This window comes from Hyla sarda, chromosome 1 (assembly GCF_029499605.1).
Source record: "Hyla sarda isolate aHylSar1 chromosome 1, aHylSar1.hap1, whole genome shotgun sequence".
NCBI lineage: Eukaryota > Metazoa > Chordata > Amphibia > Anura > Hylidae > Hyla > Hyla sarda.
The window spans coordinates 259,852,406-259,873,123 of record NC_079189.1 but is presented as its reverse complement, the minus strand read 5'-3'; the positions used below and the strand labels follow the sequence as shown (position 1 = coordinate 259,873,123).

General features: G+C 49.9%; 12 pseudogenes; all 12 read right to left on the bottom strand.

Annotated features, from left to right (window-relative positions):
- Positions 1-519: 519 nt before the first annotated feature.
- Positions 520-639, bottom strand: LOC130313617 (5S ribosomal RNA; annotated as a pseudogene).
- Positions 640-3,084: 2,445 nt separating this feature from the next.
- Positions 3,085-3,204, bottom strand: LOC130314214 (5S ribosomal RNA; annotated as a pseudogene).
- Positions 3,205-4,884: 1,680 nt separating this feature from the next.
- Positions 4,885-5,004, bottom strand: LOC130326152 (5S ribosomal RNA; annotated as a pseudogene).
- A 473-nt stretch (positions 5,005-5,477) lies between these two features.
- On the bottom strand, positions 5,478-5,597 carry LOC130352584 (5S ribosomal RNA; annotated as a pseudogene).
- Positions 5,598-6,676: 1,079 nt separating this feature from the next.
- LOC130332513 (5S ribosomal RNA) lies at positions 6,677-6,796 on the bottom strand (annotated as a pseudogene).
- Positions 6,797-8,922: 2,126 nt separating this feature from the next.
- On the bottom strand, positions 8,923-9,042 carry LOC130314203 (5S ribosomal RNA; annotated as a pseudogene).
- A 1,680-nt stretch (positions 9,043-10,722) lies between these two features.
- On the bottom strand, positions 10,723-10,842 carry LOC130326141 (5S ribosomal RNA; annotated as a pseudogene).
- A 473-nt stretch (positions 10,843-11,315) lies between these two features.
- LOC130352583 (5S ribosomal RNA) lies at positions 11,316-11,435 on the bottom strand (annotated as a pseudogene).
- A 1,079-nt stretch (positions 11,436-12,514) lies between these two features.
- Positions 12,515-12,634, bottom strand: LOC130332392 (5S ribosomal RNA; annotated as a pseudogene).
- Positions 12,635-17,487: 4,853 nt separating this feature from the next.
- Positions 17,488-17,607, bottom strand: LOC130352117 (5S ribosomal RNA; annotated as a pseudogene).
- A 473-nt stretch (positions 17,608-18,080) lies between these two features.
- Positions 18,081-18,200, bottom strand: LOC130352582 (5S ribosomal RNA; annotated as a pseudogene).
- Positions 18,201-19,279: 1,079 nt separating this feature from the next.
- LOC130353071 (5S ribosomal RNA) lies at positions 19,280-19,399 on the bottom strand (annotated as a pseudogene).
- Between the last annotated feature and the right edge of the window lie 1,319 nt (positions 19,400-20,718).

Here is a 20,718-nt window from a genome sequence, read left to right as displayed (position 1 = left end):
AACAGGTGCATTCAGCTCAGGATGGCCGTAGACATCTTCACACCCTATATACTGTGGATTTAAGCATCAATAAATCCTTTTCGGAATCGGAGCGTAAGGCGGCAACAGAGCAAAATGTCAACGACACCTGGGATTCCCAGCCAGTCTCCCATGCTGGTACTTACCGGGCCGTAAACTGGGTAGCAGTCTGCGATCTGACGAGAGCAGGCGCGTTCAGCTTAGGATGGCCGTTGACAGCTTTTCGCCCTTTATACTGTGCATTTAAGCATCAATAAATCCTTTTCGGAATCGGAACGGAAGGCGGCAAAATAGCAAAATGTCAACGGCAGCCGGGATTCCCAGCCAGTCTCCCATGCCGGTACTTACCGGGCCCTAAGATCTGTACCAGTCTGCGATCTGACGAGAGCAGGCGCGTTAAGCTTAGGATGGCCGTCGACAGCTTCACACCTTGTATACTGTGGATTTAAGCATCAATAAATTATTTTCGGAATCGGAGCGGAAGGCAGCAATAGAGCAAAATGTCAACGGCACCCGGGATTCCCAGGCAGTCTCCCACGCCAGTACTTACCGGGCCCTAAGCTGGGTAGCAGTCTGCGATCTGACGAGAGCAGGCGCGTTCAGCTTAGGATGGCCATTGACAGCTTCATGCTTTTTATACTGTGCATTTAAGCATCAATAAATCCTTTTCGGATTCAGAGAGGAAGGCGGCAACAGAGCAAAATGTCAATAGCCGGGCAGCAGTCTGCGATCTGACAAGAACAGGCACATTCAGCTTAGGATAGCCATAGACGGCTTCACACCCTGTATACTGTGGATTTAAGCATCAATAAATCCTTTTCGGAATCGGAGCGGAAGGCGGCTACAGAGCAAAATGTCAACAACACCTGGGATTCCCAGCCAGTCTCCCATGCTGGTACTTACCAGGCCCTAAGCTGGGTAGCAGTCTGCGATCTGACGAGAGCAGGCACGTTCAGCTTAGGATGGCAGTTGACAGCTTCACAGCCTTTATACTGTGCATTTAAGCATCAATAAATCATTTTCCGAATCGGAGCGGAAGGCGGCAACAGAGCAATATGTCAACTGCACCCGGGATTCCCAGCCAGTCTCCCATGTCGTTACTTACTGGGCCCTAAGCTGGGTAGCAGTCTGCGATCTGACGAGAGCAGGCGCATTCAGCTTAGGATGGCTGTTGACATCTTTATGCCTTGTATATTGTGGATTTAAGCATCAATAAATATTTTTATTAATCGGAGAAGAAGGCGGCAACAGAGCAAAATGTCAATGGCACCTTGGATTGCCAGCCAGTCTCCCATGCCGGGTATCTGCCGGGCAGCAGTCTGCGATCTGAGGAGAGCAGGCAAGTTCAGGCTTAGGATGGCCGTTGACAGCTTCACACCCTGTATATTGTGGATTTAAGCATCAATAAATCCTTTTCCGAATCGGAGCGGAAGGCGGCAACAGATTAAAATGTCAACTGCACCCGGGATTCACGGCCAGTCTCCCATGCTGGTACTTACCAGGCCCTAAGCTGGGTAGCAGTCTGCGATCTGACGAGAGCAGGCGCGTTCAGCTTAGGATGGCCATTGACAGCTTCACACTTTGTATACTGTGGATTTAAGCATCAACAAATAATTTTCGGAATCGGAGCAGAAACAGAGCAAAATGTCAACTGTACTCGGGATTCCCAGCCAGTCTCCCATGCTGGTACTTACCAGGCCTGAAGCTGGGTAGCAGTCTGCGATCTGACAAGAACAGGCGCATTCAGCTCAGGATGGCCGTAGACATCTTCACACCCTATATACTGTGGATTTAAGCATCAATAAATCCTTTTCGGAATCGGAGCGGAAGGCGGCAACAAAGCAAAATGTCTACGACACCTGGGATTCCCAGCCAGTCTCTCATGCTGGTACTTACCGGGCCCTAAGCTGGGTAGCAGTCTGCGATCTGACGAGAGCAGGCGCGTTCACCTTAGGATGGCCGTTGACAGCTTCTCGCCCTTTATACTGTGCATTTAAGCATCAATAAATCCTTTTTGGAATCGGAACGAAAGGCGGCAACAGAGGAAAATGTCTACAGAGCTACAGAGCAAAATGTCAACAACACCTGAGATTCCAAGCCAGTCTCCCATGCTGGTACTTACCGGGCCCTAAGCTGGGTAGCAGTCTGCGATCTGACGATAGCAGGCGCATTCAGCTTAGGATGGCCGTTGACAGCTTCTTGCCCTTTATACTGTGCATTTAAGCATCAATTAATCCTTTTCGGAATCGGAACGGAAGGCGGCAACAGAGCAAAATGTCAACGGCAGCCAGGATTCCCAGCCAGTGTCCCATGCCGGTACTTACCGGGCCCCAAGATCTGTACCAGTCTGCGATCTGACGAGAGCAGGCGCGTTCAGCTTAGGATGGCCATTGACAGCTTCATGCAATTTATACTGTGCATTTAAGCATCAATAAATATTTTTTTTAATCGGAGAGGAAGGCGGCAACAGAGCAAAATATCAATAGCACCTTGGATTGCCAGCAATTCTCCCATGCCCGTACTTGCCGGGCAGCAGTCTGCGATCTGACAAGAACAGGCGCATTCAGCTTAGGATAGTCGTAGATGGCTTCACACCCTGTATACTGTGGATTTAAGCATCAATAAATCCTTTTCGAAATCGGAGCAAAATGTCTACAGAGCTACAGAGCAAAATTTCAACAACTCCTGAGATTCCCAGCCAGTCTCCAATGCTGTTACATACCGGGCCCTAAGCTGGGTAGCAGTCTGCGATCTGACGAGAGCAGGCACGTTCAGCTTAGGATGGCCATTGACAGCTTCATGCTTTTTATACTGTGCATTTAAGCATCAATAAATCCTTTTCGGAATCGGAACGGAAGGCGGCAACAGAGCAAAAGGTCAAATGCACCCGGGATTCCCAGCCAGTCTCCCATGCCGGTAACTGCCGGGCAGCAGTCTGCGATCTGAGGAGAGCAGGCACGTTCAGGCTTAGGATGGCCGTTGACATCTTCACACCCTATATACTGTGGATTTAAGCATCAATAAATCCTTTTCGGAATCGTAGCGGAAGTCGGCAACAGAGCAAAATGTCAACGACACCTGGGATTCCCAGCCAGTCTCCCATGCTGGTACTTACCGGGCCCTAAGCTGGGTAGCAGTCTGCGATCTGACGAGAGCAGGCGCGTTCAGCTTAGGATGGCCGTTGACAGCTTCACACTTTGTATACTGTGCATTTAAGCATCAATAAATCCTTTTCGGAATCGGAACGGAAGGCGGCAACAGAGCAAAATGTCAACGGCAGCCGGCATTCCCATCCAGTGTCCCATGCCGGTACTTACCGGGCCCTAAGATCTGTACCAGTCTGCGATCTGACGAGAGCAGGCGCGTTAAGCTTAGGATGGCCGTCGACAGCTTCACACCTTGTATACTGTGGATTTAAGCATCAATAAATTATTTTCGGAATCGGAGCGGAAGTCAGCAATAGAGCAAGATGTCAACGGCAACCGGGATTCCCAGACAGCCTCCCATGCCAGTACTTACCGGGCCCTAAGCTGGGTAGCAGTCTGCGATCTGACGAGAGCAGGCATGTTCAGCTTAGGATGGCCATTGACAGCTTCATGCTTTTTATACTGTGCATTTAAGCATCAATAAATCCTTTTCGGAATCGGAACAGAAGGCGGCAACAGAGCAAAATGTCAACTGCACTTGGGATTCCCAGCCAGTCTCAAATGCCGGTACTTACTGGGCCCTAAGTTGGGTAGCAGTCTGCACTCTGACGAGAGCAGGCGCGTTCAGCTTAGGATGGCCGTTGACATCTTTACACCTTGTATATTGTGGATTTAAGCATCAATAAATATTTTTATTAATCGGAGCGGAAGGCGGCAACAGAGCAAAATGTAAATGGCACCTTGGATTGCCAGCCAGTCTACCATGCCGGTATCTGCCAGGCAGCAGTCTGCGATCTGAGGAGAGCAGGCACGTTCAGGCTTAGGATGGCCGTTGACAGCTTTACACCATGTATATTGTGGATTTAAGCATCAATAAATCCTTTTCCGAATCGGAGCGGAAGGCGGCAACAGATTAAAATGTCAACTGCACCCGGGATTCCCAGCCAGTCTCCCATGCTGGTACTTACCAGGCCCTAAGCTGGGTAGCAGTCTGCGATCTGACGTGAGCAAGCGCGTTCAGCTTAGGATGGCCGTTGACAGCTTCACACTTTGTATACTGTGGATTTAAGCATCAATAAATAATTTTCGGAATCTGAACAGAAACAGAGCAAAATGTCAACTGCACCCGGGATTCCCAGCCAGTCTCCCATGCTGGTACTTACCAGGCCCGAAGCTGGGTAGCAGTCTGCGATCTGACGAGAACAGGCGCATTCAGCTTTGGATGGCCGTAGACCTCTTCACACCCTGTATACTGTGGATTTAAGCATCAATAAATCCTTTTCGGAATCGGAGCGGAAGGTGGCAACAGAGCAAAATGTCAATGACACTTGGGATTCCAAGCCAGTCTCCCATGCTGGTACTTACCGGGCCCTAAGCTAAGTATCAGTCTACGATCTGACGAGAGCAGGCGCGTTCAGCTTAGGATGGCCGTTGACAGCTTCTTGCCCTTTATACTGTGCATTTAAGCATCAATAAATCCTTTTCGGAATCGGAACGGAAGGCGGCAACAGAGCAAAATGTCAACGGCAGCCGGGATTCCCAGCCAGTGTCCCATGCCGGTACTTACTGGGCCCTAAGCTGGGTAGCAGTCTGCGATCTGACGAGAGCAGGCGCGTTCAGCTTAGGATGGCCGTCGACAGCTTCATACCTTGTATACTGTGGATTTAAGCATCAATAAATTATTTTCGGAATCGGAGCTGAAGGCAGCAATAGAGCAAAATGTCAACGGCACCCGGGATTCCCAGCCAGTCTCCCATGCCAATACTTACCGGGCCCTAAGCTGTGTAGCAGTCTGCGATCTGACGAGAGCAGGCGCGTTCAGCTTAGGATGGCCATTGACAACTTAACACTTTTTATACTGTGCATTTAAGCATCAATAAATCCTTTTCGGAATCGGAACGGAAGGCGGCAACAGAGCAAAACGTCAACTGCACCCGGGATTCCCAGCCAGTCTCCCATGCCGGTACTTACTGGGCCCTAAGCTGCGTAGCAATCTGTGATCTGACGAGAGCAGGCGCGTTCAGCTTAGGATGGCCGTTGACATCTTCACGCCTTGTATACTGTGGATTTAAGCATCAATAAATATTTTTTTTAATCGGAGAGGAAGGCGGCAACAGAGCAAAATGTCAATAGCACCTTGGATTGCCAGCCAGTCTCCCATGCCCGTACTTGCCGTCAGCAGTCTGCGATCTGACAAGAACAGGCACATTCAGCTTAGGATAGCCGTAGACGGCTTCACACACTGTATACTGTGGATTTAAGCATCAATAAATCCTTTTCGGAATCGGAGCGGAAGGTGGCTACAGAGCAAAATGTCAACAACACCTGGGATTCCCAGCCAGTCTACCATGCTGGTACTTACCGGGCCCTAAGCTGGGTAGCAGTCTGCGATCTGACGAGAGCAGGCGCGTTCAGCTTAGGATGGCCGTTGACATCTTCACGCCTTGTATACTGTGGATTTAAGCATCAATAAATATTTTTTTTAATCGGAGAGGAAGGCGGCAACAGAGCAAAATGTCAATAGCACCTTGGATTGCCAGCCAGTCTCCCATGCCTGTACTTGCCGGGCAGCAGTCTGCGATCTGACAAGAACAGGCGCATTTAGCTTAGGATAGCCGTAGACGGCTTCACACCCTGTATACTGTGGATTTAAGCATCAATAAATCCTTTTCGAAATCGGAGCAAAATGTCTACAGAGCTACAGAGCAAAATGTCAACAACACCTGAGATTCCCAGCCAGTCTCCCATGCTGGTACTTACCGGGCCCTAAGCTGGGTAGCAGTCTGCGATCTGACGAGAGCAGGCGCGTTCAGCTTAGGATGGCCGATGACAGCTTTACGCACTTTATACTGTGCATTTAAGCATCAATAAATCCTTTTCCGAATCGGAGCAGAAACAGAGTAAAATGTCAACTGCACCCGGGATTCCCAGCCAGTCTCCCATGCTGGTATTTACCAGGCCCGAAGCTGGGTAGCAGTCTGCGATCTGACGAGAACAGGCTCATTCAGCTTAGGATGGCCGTAGACCGCTTCAAACTCTGTATACTGTGGATATAAGCATAAATAAATCCTTTTCGGAATCGGAGCAGAAGGCGGCAACAGAGCAAAATGTCAACGACACCTGGGATTCCCAGCCAGTCTCCCATGCTGGTACTTACCGGGCTCTAAGCTGGGTAGCAGTCTGCGATCTGACGAGAGCAGGCGCGTTCAGCTTAGGATGGCCGTTGACAGCTTCTCGACCTTTATACTGTGCATTTAAGCATCAATAAATCCTTTTCGGAATCGGAATGGAAGGCGGCAACAGAGCAAAATGTCAACGGCAGACGGGATTCCCAGCCAGTGTCCCATGCCGGTACTTACCGGGCCATAAGATCTGTACCAGTCTGCGATCTGACGAGAGCAGGCGTGTTAAGCTTAGGATGGCCGTCGACAGCTTCACACCTTGTATACTGTGGATTTAAGCATCAATAAATCCTTTTCGGAATCGGAGCGGAAGGCGGCTACAGAGCAAAATGTCAACAACACCTGGGATTCCCAGCCAGTCTCCCATGCTGGTACTTACCGGGCCCTAAGCTGGGTAGCAGTCTGCGATCTGACGAGAGCAGGTGCGTTCAGCTTAGGATGGCCGTTGACAGCTTCACTCCCTTTATACTGTGCATTTAAGCATCAATAAATCCTTTTCCGAATCGGAGTGGAAAGCGGCGACAGATTAAAATGTCATCTGCACCCGGGATTCCCAGCCAGTCTCCCATGCTGGTACTTACCAGGCCCTAAGCTTGGTAGCAGTCTGCGATCTGATGAGAGCAGGCGCGTTCAGCTTAGGATGGCCGTTGACAGCTTCACACTTTGTATACTGTGCATTTAAGCATCAATAAATCCTTTTCGGAATCGGAACCGGAACCGGAACCGGAACCGGAACGGAAGGCGGCAACAGAGCAAAATGTTAACGACAGTCGGGATTCCCAGCCAGTGTCCCATGCCGGTACTTACCTTGCCCTAAGATCTGTACCAGTCTGCGATCTGACGAGAGCAGGCGCGTTAAGCTTAGGATGGCCGTCGACAGCTTCACACCTTGTATACTGTGGATTTAAGCATCAATAAATTATTTTCGGAATCGGAGCGGAAGGCAGCAATAGAGCAAGATGTCAACGGCAACCGGGATTCACGGCCAGTCTCCCATGCTGGTACTTACCAGGCCCTAAGCTGGGTAGCAGTCTGCGATCTGACGAGAGCAGGCGCGTTCAGCTTAGGATGGCCATTGACAGCTTCACACTTTGTATACTGTGGATTTAAGCATCAACAAATAATTTTCGGAATCGGAGCAGAAACAGAGCAAAATGTCAACTGTACTCGGGATTCCCAGCCAGTCTCCCATGCTGGTACTTACCAGGCCTGAAGCTGGGTAGCAGTCTGCGATCTGACAAGAACAGGCGCATTCAGCTCAGGATGGCCGTAGACATCTTCACACCCTATATACTGTGGATTTAAGCATCAATAAATCCTTTTCGGAATCGGAGCGGAAGGCGGCAACAAAGCAAAATGTCTACGACACCTGGGATTCCCAGCCAGTCTCTCATGCTGGTACTTACCGGGCCCTAAGCTGGGTAGCAGTCTGCGATCTGACGAGAGCAGGCGCGTTCACCTTAGGATGGCCGTTGACAGCTTCTCGCCCTTTATACTGTGCATTTAAGCATCAATAAATCCTTTTTGGAATCGGAACGAAAGGCGGCAACAGAGGAAAATGTCTACAGAGCTACAGAGCAAAATGTCAACAACACCTGAGATTCCAAGCCAGTCTCCCATGCTGGTACTTACCGGGCCCTAAGCTGGGTAGCAGTCTGCGATCTGACGATAGCAGGCGCATTCAGCTTAGGATGGCCGTTGACAGCTTCTTGCCCTTTATACTGTGCATTTAAGCATCAATTAATCCTTTTCGGAATCGGAACGGAAGGCGGCAACAGAGCAAAATGTCAACGGCAGCCAGGATTCCCAGCCAGTGTCCCATGCCGGTACTTACCGGGCCCCAAGATCTGTACCAGTCTGCGATCTGACGAGAGCAGGCGCGTTCAGCTTAGGATGGCCATTGACAGCTTCATGCAATTTATACTGTGCATTTAAGCATCAATAAATATTTTTTTTAATCGGAGAGGAAGGCGGCAACAGAGCAAAATATCAATAGCACCTTGGATTGCCAGCAATTCTCCCATGCCCGTACTTGCCGGGCAGCAGTCTGCGATCTGACAAGAACAGGCGCATTCAGCTTAGGATAGTCGTAGATGGCTTCACACCCTGTATACTGTGGATTTAAGCATCAATAAATCCTTTTCGAAATCGGAGCAAAATGTCTACAGAGCTACAGAGCAAAATTTCAACAACTCCTTAGATTCCCAGCCAGTCTCCAATGCTGTTACATACCGGGCCCTAAGCTGGGTAGCAGTCTGCGATCTGACGAGAGCAGGCACGTTCAGCTTAGGATGGCCATTGACAGCTTCATGCTTTTTATACTGTGCATTTAAGCATCAATAAATCCTTTTCGGAATCGGAACGGAAGGCGGCAACAGAGCAAAAGGTCAAATGCACCCGGGATTCCCAGCCAGTCTCCCATGCCGGTAACTGCCGGGCAGCAGTCTGCGATCTGAGGAGAGCAGGCACGTTCAGGCTTAGGATGGCCGTTGACATCTTCACACCCTATATACTGTGGATTTAAGCATCAATAAATCCTTTTCGGAATCGTAGCGGAAGTCGGCAACAGAGCAAAATGTCAACGACACCTGGGATTCCCAGCCAGTCTCCCATGCTGGTACTTACCGGGCCCTAAGCTGGGTAGCAGTCTGCGATCTGACGAGAGCAGGCGCGTTCAGCTTAGGATGGCCGTTGACAGCTTCACACTTTGTATACTGTGCATTTAAGCATCAATAAATCCTTTTCGGAATCGGAACGGAAGGCGGCAACAGAGCAAAATGTCAACGGCAGCCGGCATTCCCATCCAGTGTCCCATGCCGGTACTTACCGGGCCCTAAGATCTGTACCAGTCTGCGATCTGACGAGAGCAGGCGCGTTAAGCTTAGGATGGCCGTCGACAGCTTCACACCTTGTATACTGTGGATTTAAGCATCAATAAATTATTTTCGGAATCGGAGCGGAAGTCAGCAATAGAGCAAGATGTCAACGGCAACCGGGATTCCCAGACAGCCTCCCATGCCAGTACTTACCGGGCCCTAAGCTGGGTAGCAGTCTGCGATCTGACGAGAGCAGGCATGTTCAGCTTAGGATGGCCATTGACAGCTTCATGCTTTTTATACTGTGCATTTAAGCATCAATAAATCCTTTTCGGAATCGGAACAGAAGGCGGCAACAGAGCAAAATGTCAACTGCACTTGGGATTCCCAGCCAGTCTCAAATGCCGGTACTTACTGGGCCCTAAGTTGGGTAGCAGTCTGCACTCTGACGAGAGCAGGCGCGTTCAGCTTAGGATGGCCGTTGACATCTTTACACCTTGTATATTGTGGATTTAAGCATCAATAAATATTTTTATTAATCGGAGCGGAAGGCGGCAACAGAGCAAAATGTAAATGGCACCTTGGATTGCCAGCCAGTCTACCATGCCGGTATCTGCCAGGCAGCAGTCTGCGATCTGAGGAGAGCAGGCACGTTCAGGCTTAGGATGGCCATTGACAGCTTTACACCATGTATATTGTGGATTTAAGCATCAATAAATCCTTTTCCGAATCGGAGCGGAAGGCGGCAACAGATTAAAATGTCAACTGCACCCGGGATTCCCAGCCAGTCTCCCATGCTGGTACTTACCAGGCCCTAAGCTGGGTAGCAGTCTGCGATCTGACGTGAGCAAGCGCGTTCAGCTTAGGATGGCCGTTGACAGCTTCACACTTTGTATACTGTGGATTTAAGCATCAATAAATCATTTTCGGAATCTGAACAGAAACAGAGCAAAATGTCAACTGCACCCGGGATTCCCAGCCAGTCTCCCATGCTGGTACTTACCAGGCCCGAAGCTGGGTAGCAGTCTGCGATCTGACGAGAACAGGCGCATTCAGCTTTGGATGGCCGTAGACCTCTTCACACCCTGTATACTGTGGATTTAAGCATCAATAAATCCTTTTCGGAATCGGAGCGGAAGGTGGCAACAGAGCAAAATGTCAATGACACTTGGGATTCCAAGCCAGTCTCCCATGCTGGTACTTACCGGGCCCTAAGCTAAGTATCAGTCTACGATCTGACGAGAGCAGGCGCGTTCAGCTTAGGATGGCCGTTGACAGCTTCTTGCCCTTTATACTGTGCATTTAAGCATCAATAAATCCTTTTCGGAATCGGAACGGAAGGCGGCAACAGAGCAAAATGTCAACGGCAGCCGGGATTCCCAGCCAGTGTCCCATGCCGGTACTTACTGGGCCCTAAGCTGGGTAGCAGTCTGCGATCTGACGAGAGCAGGCGCGTTCAGCTTAGGATGGCCGTCGACAGCTTCATACCTTGTATACTGTGGATTTAAGCATCAATAAATTATTTTCGGAATCGGAGCTGAAGGCAGCAATAGAGCAAAATGTCAACGGCACCCGGGATTCCCAGCCAGTCTCCCATGCCAATACTTACCGGGCCCTAAGCTGTGTAGCAGTCTGCGATCTGACGAGAGCAGGCGCGTTCAGCTTAGGATGGCCATTGACAACTTAACACTTTTTATACTGTGCATTTAAGCATCAATAAATCCTTTTCGGAATCGGAACGGAAGGCGGCAACAGAGCAAAACGTCAACTGCACCCGGGATTCCCAGCCAGTCTCCCATGCCGGTACTTACTGGGCCCTAAGCTGCGTAGCAATCTGTGATCTGACGAGAGCAGGCGCGTTCAGCTTAGGATGGCCGTTGACATCTTCACGCCTTGTATACTGTGGATTTAAGCATCAATAAATATTTTTTTTAATCGGAGAGGAAGGCGGCAACAGAGCAAAATGTCAATAGCACCTTGGATTGCCAGCCAGTCTCCCATGCCCGTACTTGCCGTCAGCAGTCTGCGATCTGACAAGAACAGGAACATTCAGCTTAGGATAGCCGTAGACGGCTTCACACACTGTATACTGTGGATTTAAGCATCAATAAATCCTTTTCGGAATCGGAGCGGAAGGTGGCTACAGAGCAAAATGTCAACAACACCTGGGATTCCCAGCCAGTCTACCATGCTGGTACTTACCGGGCCCTAAGCTGGGTAGCAGTCTGCGATCTGACGAGAGCAGGCGCGTTCAGCTTAGGATGGCCGTTGACATCTTCACGCCTTGTATACTGTGGATTTAAGCATCAATAAATATTTTTTTTAATCGGAGAGGAAGGCGGCAACAGAGCAAAATGTCAATAGCACCTTGGATTGCCAGCCAGTCTCCCATGCCTGTACTTGCCGGGCAGCAGTCTGCGATCTGACAAGAACAGGCGCATTTAGCTTAGGATAGCCGTAGACGGCTTCACACCCTGTATACTGTGGATTTAAGCATCAATAAATCCTTTTCGAAATCGGAGCAAAATGTCTACAGAGCTACAGAGCAAAATGTCAACAACACCTGAGATTCCCAGCCAGTCTCCCATGCTGGTACTTACCGGGCCCTAAGCTGGGTAGCAGTCTGCGATCTGACGAGAGCAGGCGCGTTCAGCTTAGGATGGCCGATGACAGCTTTACGCACTTTATACTGTGCATTTAAGCATCAATAAATCCTTTTCCGAATCGGAGCAGAAACAGAGTAAAATGTCAACTGCACCCGGGATTCCCAGCCAGTCTCCCATGCTGGTATTTACCAGGCCCGAAGCTGGGTAGCAGTCTGCGATCTGACGAGAACAGGCTCATTCAGCTTAGGATGGCCGTAGACCGCTTCAAACTCTGTATACTGTGGATATAAGCATAAATAAATCCTTTTCGGAATCGGAGCAGAAGGCGGCAACAGAGCAAAATGTCAACGACACCTGGGATTCCCAGCCAGTCTCCCATGCTGGTACTTACCGGGCTCTAAGCTGGGTAGCAGTCTGCGATCTGACGAGAGCAGGCGCGTTCAGCTTAGGATGGCCGTTGACAGCTTCTCGACCTTTATACTGTGCATTTAAGCATCAATAAATCCTTTTCGGAATCGGAATGGAAGGCGGCAACAGAGCAAAATGTCAACGGCAGACGGGATTCCCAGCCAGTGTCCCATGCCGGTACTTACCGGGCCCTAAGATCTGTACCAGTCTGCGATCTGACGAGAGCAGGCGTGTTAAGCTTAGGATGGCCGTCGACAGCTTCACACCTTGTATACTGTGGATTTAAGCATCAATAAATCCTTTTCGGAATCGGAGCGGAAGGCGGCTACAGAGCAAAATGTCAACAACACCTGGGATTCCCAGCCAGTCTCCCATGCTGGTACTTACCGGGCCCTAAGCTGGGTAGCAGTCTGCGATCTGACGAGAGCAGGTGCGTTCAGCTTAGGATGGCCGTTGACAGCTTCACTCCCTTTATACTGTGCATTTAAGCATCAATAAATCCTTTTCCGAATCGGAGTGGTAAGCGGCGACAGATTAAAATGTCATCTGCACCCGGGATTCCCAGCCAGTCTCCCATGCTGGTACTTACCAGGCCCTAAGCTTGGTAGCAGTCTGCGATCTGATGAGAGCAGGCGCGTTCAGCTTAGGATGGCCGTTGACAGCTTCACACTTTGTATACTGTGCATTTAAGCATCAATAAATCCTTTTCGGAATCGGAACCGGAACCGGAACCGGAACGGAAGGCGGCAACAGAGCAAAATGTTAACGACAGTCGGGATTCCCAGCCAGTGTCCCATGCCGGTACTTACCTTGCCCTAAGATCTGTACCAGTCTGCGATCTGACGAGAGCAGGCGCGTTAAGCTTAGGATGGCCGTCGACAGCTTCACACCTTGTATACTGTGGATTTAAGCATCAATAAATTATTTTCGGAATCGGAGCGGAAGGCAGCAATAGAGCAAGATGTCAACGGCAACCGGGATTCCCAGCCAGTCTCACATGCCAGTACTTACTGGGCCCTAAGCTGGTTAGCAGTCTGCGATCTGACGAGAGCAGGCGCGTTCAGCTTAGGATGGCCATTGACAGCTTCAAGCTTTTTATACTCTGCATTTAAGCATCAATAAATCCTTTTCGGAATCGGAACAGAAGGCGGCAACAGAGCAAAATGTCAACTGCACACGGGATTCCCAGCCAGTCTCCCATGCTGGTACTTACCAGGCCCTAAGCTGGGTAGCAGTCTGCGATCTAACGAGAGCAGGCGCGTTCAGCTTAGGATGGCCGTTGACATCTTTACGCGTTGTATATTGTGGATTTAAGCATCAATAAATATTTTTATTAATCGGAGAGGAAGGCGGCAACAGAGCAAAATGTCAATGGCACCTTGGATTGCCAGCCAGTCTCCCATGCCGCGGTCTGCGATCTGAGGAGAGCAGGCACGTTCAGGCTTAGGATGGCCGTTGACAGCTTCACACCCTGTATATTGTGGATTAAAGCATCAATAAATCATTTTCCGAATCGGAACAGAAACAGAGCAAAATGTAAACTGCACACGGGATTCCCAGCCAGTCTCCCAAGCTGGTACTTACGAGGCCCGAAGCTGGGTAGCAGTCTGCGATCTGACGAGAACAGGCGCATTCAGCTTAGGATGGCCGTAGACATCTTCACACCCTGTTTACTGTGGATTTAAGCATCAATAAATCCTTTTCGGAATCGGAGCGGAAGGCGGCAACAGAGCAAAATGTCAACGACACTTGGGATTCCCAGCCAGTCTTCCATGCTGGTACTTACCAGGCCCTAAGCTGGGTAGCAGTCTGTGATCTGACGAGAGCAGGCGCGTTCAGCTTAGGATGGCTGTTGACAGCTTCTCGCTCTTTATACTGTGCATTTAAGCATCAATAAATCCTTTTCGGAATCGGAACGGAAGGCGGCAACAGAGCAAAATGTCAACGGCAGCCGGGATTCCCAGCCAGTGTCCCATGCCGGTACTTACCGGACCCTAAGATCTGTACCAGTCTGCGCTCTGACGAGAGCAGGCGCGTTCAGCTTAGGATGGCCTTTGACAGCTTCGTGTTTTTTATACTGTGCATTTAAGCATCAATAAATCCTTTTCGGAATCGGAACAGAAGGCGGCAACAGAGCAAAATGTCAACTGCACCCGGGATTCCCAGCCAGTCTCCCATGCCGGTACTTACTAGGCCCTAAGATGGGTAGCAATCTGCGATCTGACGAGAGCAGGCGCGTTCAGCTTAGGATGGCCGTTGACATCTTTATGCGTTGTATATTGTGGATTTAAGCATCAATAAATATTTTTATTAATCGGAGAGGAAGGCGGCAACAGAGCAAAATGTCAATGGCACCTTGGATTGCCAGCCAGTCTCCCATGCCGGTATCTGCCGGGCAGCAGTCTGCGATCTGAGGAGAGCAGGCACGTTCAGGCTTAGGATGGCCGTTGACAGCTTCACACTTTGTATACTGTGGATTTAAGCATCAATAAATAATTTTCGGAATCGGAGCAGAAACAGAGCAAAATGTCAACTGCACCCGGGATTCCCAGCCAGTCTCCCATGCTGGTACTTACCGGGCCCTAAGCTGGGTAGCAGTCTGCGATCTGACGAGAGCAGGCGCGTTCAGCTTAGGATGGCCATTGACATCTTCACGCCTTGTATATTGTGGATTTAAGCATCAATAAATATTTTTATTAATCGGAGAGGAAGGCGGCAACAGAGCAAAATGTCAATGGCACCTTGCATTGCCAGCCAGTCTCCCATGCCTGTATCTGCCGGGCAGCAGTCTGCGATCTGAGGAGAGCAGGCACGTTCAGGCTTAGGATGGCCATTGACAGCTTCACACGCTGTATATTGTGGATTTAAGCATCAATAAATCCTTTTCCGAATCGGAGCGGAAGGCGGCAACAGATTAAAATGTCAACTGCACCCGGGATTCCAGCCAGTCTCCCATGCTGGTACTTACCAGGCCCTGAGTTGGGTAGCAGTCTGCGATCTGACGAGAGCAGGCGCGTTCAGCCTAGGATGGCTGTTGACAGCTTCACACTTTGTATACTGTGGATTTAAGCATCAATAAATCCTTTTCCGAATCGGAGCGGAAGGCGGCAACAGATTAAAATGTCAACTGCACCCGGGATTCCCAGCCAGTCTCCCATGCTGGTACTTACCAGGCCCTAAGCTGGGTAGCAGTCTGCGATCTGACGAGAGCAGGCGCGTTCAGCTTAGGATGGCCTTTGACAGCTTCGTGTTTTTTATACTGTGCATTTAAGCATCAATAAATCCTTTTCGGAATCGGAACAGAAGGCGGCAACAGAGCAAAATGTCAACTGCACCCGGGATTCCCAGCCAGTCTCCCATGCCGGTACTTACTAGGCCCTAAGCTGGGCAGCAGTCTGCGATCTGACGAGAGCAGGCGCGTTCAGCTTAGGATGGCCATTGACATCTTTATGCGTTGTATATTGTGGATTTAAGCATCAATAAATATTTTTATTAATCGGAGAGGAAGGCGGCAACAGACCAAAATGTCAATGGCACCTTGGATTGCCAGCCAGTCTCCCATGCCGGTATCTGCCGGGCAGCAGTCTGCGATCTGAGGAGAGCAGGCACGTTCAGGCTTAGGATGGCCGTTGACAGCTTCACATTTTGTATACTGTGGATTTAAGCATCAATAAATAATTTTCGGAATCGGAGCAGAAACAGAGCAAAATGTCAACTGCACCCGGGATTCCCAGCCAGTCTCCCATGCCGGTACTTACTGGGCCCTAAGCTGCGTAGCAGTCTGCGATCTGACGAGAGCAGGCACGTTCAGCTTAGGATGGCCGTTGACATCTTCACGCCTTGTATACTGTGGATTTAAGCATCAATAAATCCTTTTCGGAATCGGAGCGGAAGGCGGCAACAGATTAAAATGTCAACTGCACCCGGGATTCCAGCCAGTCTCCCATGCTGGTACTTACCAGGCCCTGAGTTGGGTAGCAGTCTGCGATCTGACGAGAGCAGGCGCGTTCAGCTTAGAATGGCCGTTGAAAGCTTCCCGGCAATTATACTGTGCATTTAAGCATCAATAAATCCTTTTCCGAATCGGAGCGGAACGGAAGGCGGCAACAGAGCAAAATGTCAACTGCACTTGGGATTCCCAGCCAGTCTCAAATGCCGGTACTTACTGGGCCCTAAGTTGGGTAGCAGTCTGCACTCTGACGAGAGCAGGCGCGTTCAGCTTAGGATGGCCGTTGACATCTTTACACCTTGTATATTGTGGATTTAAGCATCAATAAATATTTTTATTAATCGGAGCGGAAGGCGGCAACAGAGCAAAATGTAAATGGCACCTTGGATTGCCAGCCAGTCTACCATGCCGGTATCTGCCAGGCAGCAGTCTGCGATCTGAGGAGAGCAGGCACGTTCAGGCTTAGGATGGCCGTTGACAGCTTTACACCATGTATATTGTGGATTTAAGCATCAATAAATCCTTTTCCGAATCGGAGCGGAAGGCGGCAACAGATTAAAATGTCAACTGCACCCGGGATTCCCAGCCAGTCTCCCATGCTGGTACTTACCAGGCCCTAAGCTGGGTAGCAGTCTGCGATCTGACGTGAGCAAGCGCGTTCAGCTTAGGATGGCCGTTGACAGCTTCACACTTTGTATACTGTGGATTTAAGCATCAATAAATAATTTTCGGAATCTGAACAGAAACAGAGCAAAATGTCAACTGCACCCGGGATTCCCAGCCAGTCTCCCATGCTGGTACTTACCAGGCCCGAAGCTGGGTAGCAGTCTGCGATCTGACGAGAACAGGCGCATTCAGCTTTGGATGGCCGTAGACCTCTTCACACCCTGTATACTGTGGATTTAAGCATCAATAAATCCTTTTCGGAATCGGAGCGGAAGGTGGCAACAGAGCAAAATGTCAATGACACTTGGGATTCCAAGCCAGTCTCCCATGCTGGTACTTACCGGGCCCTAAGCTGGGTATCAGTCTACGATCTGACGAGAGCAGGCGCGTTCAGCTTAGGATGGCCGTTGACAGCTTCTTGCCCTTTATACTGTGCATTTAAGCATCAATAAATCCTTTTCGGAATCGGAACGGAAGGCGGCAACAGAGCAAAATGTCAACGGCAGCCGGGATTCCCAGCCAGTGTCCCATGCCGGTACTTACTGGGCCCTAAGCTGGGTAGCAGTCTGCGATCTGACGAGAGCAGGCGCGTTCAGCTTAGGATGGCCGTCGACAGCTTCATACCTTGTATACTGTGGATTTAAGCATCAATAAATTATTTTCGGAATCGGAGCTGAAGGCAGCAATAGAGCAAAATGTCAACGGCACCCGGGATTCCCAGCCAGTCTCCCATGCCAATACTTACCGGGCCCTAAGCTGGGTAGCAGTCTGCGATCTGACGAGAGCAGGCGCGTTCAGCTTAGGATGGCCATTGACAACTTAACACTTTTTATACTGTGCATTTAAGCATCAATAAATCCTTTTCGGAATCGGAACGGAAGGCGGCAACAGAGCAAAACGTCAACTGCACCCGGGATTCCCAGCCAGTCTCCCATGCCGGTACTTACTGGGCCCTAAGCTGCGTAGCAATCTGTGATCTGACGAGAGCAGGCGCGTTCAGCTTAGGATGGCCGTTGACATCTTCACGCCTTGTATACTGTGGATTTAAGCATCAATAAATATTTTTTTTAATCGGAGAGGAAGGCGGCAACAGAGCAAAATGTCAATAGCACCTTGGATTGCCAGCCAGTCTCCCATGCCCGTACTTGCCGTCAGCAGTCTGCGATCTGACAAGAACAGGCACATTCAGCTTAGGATAGCCGTAGACGGCTTCACACACTGTATACTGTGGATTTAAGCATCAATAAATCCTTTTCGGAATCGGAGCGGAAGGTGGCTACAGAGCAAAATGTCAACAACACCTGGGATTCCCAGCCAGTCTACCATGCTGGTACTTACCGGGCCCTAAGCTGGGTAGCAGTCTGCGATCTGACGAGAGCAGGCGCGTTCAGCTTAGGATGGCCGTTGACATCTTCACGCCTTGTATACTGTGGATTTAAGCATCAATAAATATTTTTTTTAATCGGAGAGGAAGGCGGCAACAGAGCAAAATGTCAATAGCACCTTGGATTGCCAGCCAGTCTCCCATGCCTGTACTTGCCGGGCAGCAGTCTGCGATCTGACAAGAACAGGCGCATTTAGCTTAGGATAGCCGTAGACGGCTTCACACCCTGTATACTGTGGATTTAAGCATCAATAAATCCTTTTCGAAATCGGAGCAAAATGTCTACAGAGCTACAGAGCAAAATGTCAACAACACCTGAGATTCCCAGCCAGTCTCCCATGCTGGTACTTACCGGGCCCTAAGCTGGGTAGCAGTCTGCGATCTGACGAGAGCAGGCGCGTTCAGCTTAGGATGGCCGATGACAGCTTTACGCACTTTATACTGTGCATTTAAGCATCAATAAATCCTTTTCCGAATCGGAGCAGAAACAGAGTAAAATGTCAACTGCACCCGGGATTCCCAGCCAGTCTCCCATGCTGGTATTTACCAGGCCCGAAGCTGGGTAGCAGTCTGCGATCTGACGAGAACAGGCGCATTCAGCTTAGGATGGCCGTAGACCGCTTCAAACTCTGTATACTGTGGATATAAGCATAAATAAATCCTTTTCGGAATCGGAGCAGAAGGCGGCAACAGAGCAAAATGTCAACGACACCTGGGATTCCCAGCCAGTCTCCCATGCTGGTACTTACCGGGCTCTAAGCTGGGTAGCAGTCTGCGATCTGACGAGAGCAGGCGCGTTCAGCTTAGGATGGCCGTTGACAGCTTCTCGACCTTTATACTGTGCATTTAAGCATCAATAAATCCTTTTCGGAATCGGAATGGAAGGCGGCAACAGAGCAAAATGTCAACGGCAGACGGGATTCCCAGCCAGTGTCCCATGCCGGTACTTACCGGGCCCTAAGATCTGTACCAGTCTGCGATCTGACGAGAGCAGGCGTGTTAAGCTTAGGATGGCCGTCGACAGCTTCACACCTTGTATACTGTGGATTTAAGCATCAATAAATCCTTTTCGGAATCGGAGCGGAAGGCGGCTACAGAGCAAAATGTCAACAACACCTGGGATTCCCAGCCAGTCTCCTATGCTGGTACTTACCGGGCCCTAAGCTGGGTAGCAGTCTGCGATCTGACGAGAGCAGGTGCGTTCAGCTTAGGATGGCCGTTGACAGCTTCACTCCCTTTATACTGTGCATTTAAGCATCAATAAATCCTTTTCCGAATCGGAGTGGAAAGCGGCGACAGATTAAAATGTCATCTGCACCCGGGATTCCCAGCCAGTCTCCCATGCTGGTACTTACCAGGCCCTAAGCTTGGTAGCAGTCTGCGATCTGATGAGAGCAGGCGCGTTCAGCTTAGGATGGCCGTTGACAGCTTCACACTTTGTATACTGTGCATTTAAGCATCAATAAATCCTTTTCGGAATCGGAACCGGAACCGGAACCGGAACGGAAGGCGGCAACAGAGCAAAATGTTAACGACAGTCGGGATTCCCAGCCAGTGTCCCATGCCGGTACTTACCTTGCCCTAAGATCTGTACCAGTCTGCGATCTGACGAGAGCAGGCGCGTTAAGCTTAGGATGGCCGTCGACAGCTTCACACCTTGTATACTGTGGATTTAAGTATCAATAAATTATTTTCGGAATCGGAGCGGAAGGCAGCAATAGAGCAAGATGTCAACGGCAACCGGGATTCCCAGCCAGTCTCACATGCCAGTACTTACTGGGCCCTAAGCTGGGTAGCAGTCTGCGATCTGACGAGAGCAGGCGCGTTCAGCTTAGGATGGCCATTGACAGCTTCAAGCTTTTTATACTCTGCATTTAAGCATCAATAAATCCTTTTCGGAATCGGAACAGAAGGCGGCAACAGAGCAAAATGTCAACTGCACACGGGATTCCCAGCCAGTCTCCCATGCTGGTACTTACCAGGCCCTAAGCTGGGTAGCAGTCTGCGATCTAACGAGAGCAGGCGCGTTCAGCTTAGGATGGCCGTTGACATCTTTACGCGTTGTATATTGTGGATTTAAGCATCAATAAATATTTTTATTAATCGGAGAGGAAGGCGGCAACAGAGCAAAATGTCAATGGCACCTTGGATTGCCAGCCAGTCTCCCATGCCGCGGTCTGCGATCTGAGGAGAGCAGGCACGTTCAGGCTTAGGATGGCCGTTGACAGCTTCACACCCTGTATATTGTGGATTAAAGCATCAATAAATCATTTTCCGAATCGGAGCGGAAGGCGGCAACAGATTAAAATGTCAACTGCACCCGGGATTCCCAGCCAGTCTCCCATGCTGGTACTTACCAGGCCCTAAGCTGGGTAGCAGTCTGCGTTCTGACGAGAGCAGGCGCATTCAGCTTAGGATGGTGGTTGACAGCTTCACACTTTGTATACTGTGGATATAAGAATCAATAAATAATTTTCGGAATCGGAACAGAAACAGAGCAAAATGTAAACTGCACACGGGATTCCCAGCCAGTCTCCCAAGCT